At 37.3% G+C, this 6,601-nt stretch overlaps 1 pseudogene; it reads left to right on the top strand.

Annotated features, from left to right (window-relative positions):
• Positions 1-935: 935 nt before the first annotated feature.
• On the top strand, positions 936-2,092 carry LOC102392842 (annotated as a pseudogene).
• The last annotated feature ends 4,509 nt before the right edge of the window (positions 2,093-6,601 follow it).

The raw sequence follows: 6,601 nt of genomic DNA, 5'->3' as shown, positions 1-6,601 counted from the left end.
TATTATGGTAAGGCTGACCTTAGAATAAGTTGTAAAGTGTTCCCTCTGCCGTTTTCTAAAAGAGACTGAAGAGAATTAGTACAATATTTCTTAAACGTTTTTTTGAATTTACCAGTGACTCTACCTGGGCCTGGTACTTTCTCTTTTGGAAGGTTATTAATTAGTTCTTTGTTTTAATAATAGATTTAGACCTATTCACATATTATTTCTTCTTGTGTGAGTTTTGGCAATTGGTATTTTTCAAAGAATTGGTACATTTCATAATTTATCAAGTTTGTGGACATAGAATTGCTTGTAATACTCGCTTAAACGTCCATGGGATCATTTGTGATAACTCTTTTTTCACTTTTGGCCTCTTTTTCCCTTAGTTAGCATGACTAAAGGCTAATCAGTTTTACTGATATTTTTAAAAGCAGCAGCTTGTGTCTACAATGGCTAAATACATTCATCTCTTCTATGTGCTACTTTTGCTTTATATATCTAAGCTGTCAGTATTAACACAAAATAAGTGACAATGTTACTGTTGACACTGAAAAAGGTGAAGTCCAATTTTTGTTTGTACTGTATTCAGTGCTCTGTAGGCATATATTCGGCATTCCTACTATGCAATCCAGGGTAACAGATGCAAAATAGACTCTGGAGGACAAGTAGAATTCCTGAAATAGAAACTTTTATTTGCATCTTAACAAATAGTGTTTAGGCATTTAGTCTGGTCGCACATTCAGTAGACTAGCTAAATTTTATACACATAACTGGAGGGGTCTGTGTGAAGGTGTTTTGGATTCCATCCCAAGGCAGTAATTCAGGGGTATTTTAAGTCTTTATGAAATGAAGGAGAAGAAATTCATTCTACTATCAAGTAGCAATATATACCTCATTCTGCAGCAGGTAATTTAAAATTGATGGAACAGAAACAATATTAGGGATTGGCAGACATGCTAAGTATAACAGAACGTCTCCTCATTTTTGTAGCAGTTAAGTGAGTCAATATTGGGACTTTTAGGGAATGGATTTATTGGATTTGTAAGCTGCATTGATGGTATGAAAAACAAGAAGATCTCTACTATCAGCTTTATTCTCGCTGGCTTAGCAACTTCCAGATTTTGCCTGATATGGACAATAGTTATTGATGGATTTTTTAAGTTATTCTCTCCAGATGTGCATTCCTCTGGGAACCTAATTGAATATAATGGTTACTTGTGGATAGTGATGAATCAATCAAGTATCTGGTTTGCCACCTGCCTCAGCATCTTCTATTTCCTGAAGATATCTACTTTTTCCCACCGCATCTTTCTCTGGTTGAAGGGTAGACTCAACATGGTTCTTTTCCTTCTTTTGGGATGCTTGCTTATTTCATGGTTAGTTACTTTCCCACATTTTGTGGAGATTGTTAATGATAATAAAAGGAAAATAAAAACACAGTCTGCTCAATGGATATGCATAAAGGTGAACTCTCTGGAAAACTAATTTGGCTCCATCTTGGTGTCATTCTCTTTTTTATACTATGCCTGATTACATGTGTCTTGTTGCTCACTTCTCTTTGGAGACACAACTGCTGCTGCTAAGTCACTTCAGTTGTGTCCGACTCTGTGCGACCCCATAGACGGCAGCCCAACAGGCTCCCCTGTCCCTGGGATTCTCCAGGCAAGAACACTGGAGTGGGTGGAGACACAACAGGAGGATGCAATTGAATGCCACAGGATTCAGAGACCCCAGTACAGAAGCACATATCAAAGCAATGAAAGTCTTTTATCATCCTCTTTATCTTGAATTTTGTAGGTACTGCCATACAAATATCAAGTGTGACAGTGCCTGAAAACAAACTGCTTTTTATTTTTGGTATGATAACCATAGTCCTCTATCTCTTTGGTCACTTGCTTATCCTAATTCTAGGAAATAGGAAGCTCAAGTAAGCCTCTTTGAGGGTACTGAAGTCATTAAAGTGCTGGGAAAAAGAGAAACTTCTCAGAACTCCTTGACAGGCCTGTTAGGAGAAAGGGACATTCCAATAAAGTAATCAAGTGAAGAAAGTCCCTAAAGATCTGTTTCACTTATATCACTTTCTTGCATTGGTTTCAACTGTATTACTGAACATCACCACAACCTTCCACAATGATCCTGACTACATCTCAGGGAATTTCACTCTTTAAGGAGATTTTAACCCCACACACAAATCTAATGGCTCAGTCAGCTTCCCTCTCTTGCAGTTGCTTCTTTCTGAATCCATCAGCTCCTGAGAATTAGAGAGTATTTACTATAAAGATGTTGATGGATGGAGTAATTATCTAAGATAAGATTTCTCACTTCATTTTACCTGAGTTCTCTGAAGTAGTGATAGAGATATCTTGGCAGTATCTTCAGCAAGATAGTCAAAGAAATATATCATTATTGTTATTATATTACCATTTTTTATTTATATTAATGCCTACATTCCTCCAGATTTGTCCAGTAAGAATCACTCAGGTTGGCTCCTGTGTCATTTTGACATGTCCCCATGCTTCTACTCATCTTTCTTTACATTCTTACACAGCAAAATATTTCAGGTTCATTGTATAGTCTGTGTCATTCAGCCTGGATTCACTCTTTCCCCAAGGTTTCCTAATTTCTTTTTTTTTTTTAATTTTATTTTATTTTTAAACTTTACATAATTGTATTAGTTTTGCCAAATATCAAAATGAATCTGCCACAGGTATACATGTGTTCCCCATACTGAACCCTCCTCCCTCCTCCCTCCCCATTCCATCCCTCTGGGTCGTCCCAGTGCACCAGCCCCAAGCATCCAGTATCGTGCATCGAACCTGGACTGGCAACTCATTTCATACATGATATTTTACATGTTTCAATGCCATTCTCCCAAATCTTCCCACTCTCTCCCTCTCTCACAGAGTCCATAAGACTGTTCTATATATCAGTGTCTCGTACACAGGGTTATTGTTACCATCTTTCTAAATTCCACCTAATTTCTCTTAGTGTATCTAGGTATTTGAAAAGCAAGATTTGGTTGGACACAAACTTTCCACAAACTTATTTAGTTCTGTTTCTCAGTCTCTCCTCTCGATATGTATAATACATTGTGTATTTATGCTAATATCTCTAATTCCACTTCAAAATCACAGGCTTCCATCTTTCCACGATGTGAATCCTGTCTTTAGTAGTGAAAAAATGGTTCTTACTTTTATTAGTGTATTTACTCATTTGTTCAGTCCTAAGAAACACTGAGGGCTTCCCAGGTGGCTCTAGTGGCAAAGAACCCACCTGCAATGCAGGAGACACAAGAGATGTGGGTTCAATTCCTGGGTCAGGAAGATCTCCTGGAGGAGGAAGTGGCAACCCACTCCAGTGTTCTTGCCTGAAAAATTCCATGGACAGAAGAGCCTGGCAGCCCACAGTCCGTAGGGTTGCACAGAGTCAGACACAACTGGAGCAACTGAGCATGCACACGCAGGACACACTGAAAGTAGTTTCAGACCTGTTAACTCACATATAGTAAAGGAGAGAAAGAAAGAGGGAGAGAGAAAGGAAGAAAGAAAGGAGGGAGGAAGCGAGGGAGAGAGAAAGGGTGGGACGGAGGAGGCACTATTAACCACAGCTCAGTACTTTGTTACAGCTCATGTTTACCTGAATCAGGGCATAACAGTCAAGATACTGTGTTTCAAAGTTGTTTTGGTTAGTTTTCTTTCTTTACCTTTAGCACGGTTATAGTATTCATTTTTTTTTAAAGTGAGGGTTTTTGTTCTTTTTAAATTTTATCCAGTTGTAGGATTTTTCCCCAGTCCTTATTTTATTTTTTAATTTAAAATATCAACATTATTTCAAGAGTCAAACACAATCAAAAATCATCCTGAGAATATTATCATTCACCCCTTATAACATCAATCTCATTTTAAATTACTCCCTACAGATAAAATGTGTTCAGTCCCTTAGCAGTTGCCAACTCTTTACGACCCTGTGGACTATAGCCTGCCAGGATCCTCTGTCCATGGAATTTCCCAGGCAAGAATATTGGAATGAGTTGGCATTTCCTTCTCCACTATAGACAATAAATTCCATTAATTTTGCTTTCTTCCTCCTATTTTTATTCTTGAAAAAATAAACAAGTTTGCATATACTAATTTTTTTCCATATTTCTTACATAAAAGACACTTTCCAGCTTACTCTTTTCTTTTACAATATGTTAGAAATCATTCCATCCATTTCTGAAATTGTTTCTCATTCTCTTTCACACCTTTTTAGTATTCCATCATTTGAATGTACCAGATTTGATTGAACAGGTTCTGTGTATATGTTGGTTTGTTTCTGGTATTTTGCAGTTACATACAATGTTGCTATGAATAATCTTGAACATACATATATTGATTCTGACACCCAGTTCTAATTGGAGTCACCAAGAAATTAATTCAACCCTGGCACTACCTACCTGAAGAGAGCATCAAATTCCATAGGTGAAGGGCTCAGTCCCACAAGAATACCCCCACTTGAGCTACCAATTGCAAGCTCAGGTTGTTATCTGTGCTTTTGACTTACTGGCTGTAAGTCTGAGGCTCCAATAACTCTCTACTTGGGTTTGTTTAATTTGCTACAGTGGCTCATGGAACTCAGAAATCCGGTGTACTCAGTAGGTTACTGATTTATCACAAAGAATGGAAAAGGATGTGAGTCGACAACAAGATGAAGATGGACCAGCTTCTGCTGTATCCCCTTACGGATTTTCGTGGTAGTGTTGGTGGCATGAGACATTTCTGGAAAAAACTGTGTGAAAGATGTCAGTACAGAGTGAGGATTTAATATGATTAAAATCACTCTAGGAAAAAAAATATTAATGATAATTGTGAAAACACTGAAAAAGGATACTGGCAAATCACAGCAAGGACTACAATTAAAATAAATAAATTTATATTTTAAAAAAAGTGCGCAAAATTTGAAAGACAGTCTCATGAAGATTGCTTTTGGAAAGGAGAGGGTAACAAACAGCAAAGAAATACCCTACAGAAGCTGAGTGGAAAAAAAAAAATAAAGAAAAATTTAAGATTATGCCAGAGAAGTTAAGACAGTTGAACAATGCATAGCTCCTTCCCTCATTGCCAAAAAGACAGGCTTCCTTGGCTGTACAGGATAGCAGTGAGAATAAATGAGCTACAATCATATGGAAAGATGAATCTTACAGAGTGTTAAATGAAGAAAAGCAAATTTATGTTGTCTGTGAGTTCTTACACATAAATATTTAAAAAGTGGGAGATTGTGAGATTGTAGCTAAAAGGGGCAAGATGTTTTCTTCTGGGGAGTTGATTGTGTCTGTTTCTTGTTCTGGGCCACGGTTATAGGAGTGTATGAAGTTAGTAAAATTTCATTAAGCTCCTCACTTAAGATTTTATTAAATATCAAAATAATAGAAACAACTGAATTATTTTTCCAAGACTGCCCATAAGAAATTATTTGGTGCCATCAGAAAACAGAAAATTGCTCTTCAGAGTTCTGGAGTTTAGAAGTCTGAAATGAAGGTATCAGTAGGAATACACTCTCACTGAAGGCTCTAGAGAAGAGTCCTTTCTTGCCTCTTTACTGTCTGTTGCACCCTGATATCCCTTATATAATAGCAGCAATAGTAATGCCTATCCCTGCCTCCAGTTGCACATGATCTTCTTCTTTCTGTATTGGAATCTTCCTCTACCTGCCAGCCATTATATTTAGATTTTACTCAAATCTTACACTTGCATAGGCCCCTTTTCCAAATAAGAACACATTCACAGTGCTTGGATATACTTTTTGGAGGAAGATACAATTTAGTGCTTGGATATACCTTTTGGAGGAAGACACAATTCCACCTATTAAGTCATTCTAATAAGGGCTGGAGCTTATTAGGGGCCAGTAGTTTCCTCCTTGAAGTTTGCTTCCATCTTCCCAAAATTCTAATCTACTCAAGTAAGGCCTGATAATCTTGTCAGCTTGGAAGTTCAGTGAAATGGGGATAGAACATAGCAGAAAGAAAAATGCCCTGGGGATACAAGAGGATCTTCCTGTTTTTCCTTTTATGTGCTTCATACATAAGATCCTAGCCAACTCAGAATTCTGTGGGCCAGGAGTGCAGCGGTGTGGAGCTCAGGTTTGTTGTGACTTTTCCCTAAATAGGAACTACTACAGAGCAAAGCTAAGAATAAAGAATTTACAAATGCTGAGCCTGATATTTATAAAGGCTAAGCCTTATAATCCTGAATTAAAACAATAGCCAGTTAAGAATTCAGGATCATAACCATACTCAATCTCAGAAATCAGAATTTATAAGAAAATTCGTAAATGTGGGGAGGTAATTTGTTACTTTAAATTCTGACGTGACTCCATATAAAATTTCCTGCTTGATGAGGGAGAAAGCACAAAACAGTGTCATAAAATCTCTCCTTATTTGCAAGTTAGCAAATATGACTTCACCTTCAGTCAAACTCATAGATGAAGAATTCAGCTTGTGACAATGGCAAAAGGAGTCTCTTAGCATTGAGCTCATACAGATAGATTGCAGTCTAAAGGGTTTTCACATTTGAAGATACTCATTTTCTCTGGTCAAAGTGGGATTTTTATTCCAGACTAAAACAGACTCCAAACTACAAGC

Source organism: Bubalus bubalis, chromosome 4, assembly GCF_019923935.1.
Source record: "Bubalus bubalis isolate 160015118507 breed Murrah chromosome 4, NDDB_SH_1, whole genome shotgun sequence".
NCBI lineage: Eukaryota > Metazoa > Chordata > Mammalia > Artiodactyla > Bovidae > Bubalus > Bubalus bubalis.
The sequence above is the reverse complement of the archived record's forward strand: the minus strand, read 5'-3'. Positions and strand labels throughout refer to the sequence as shown.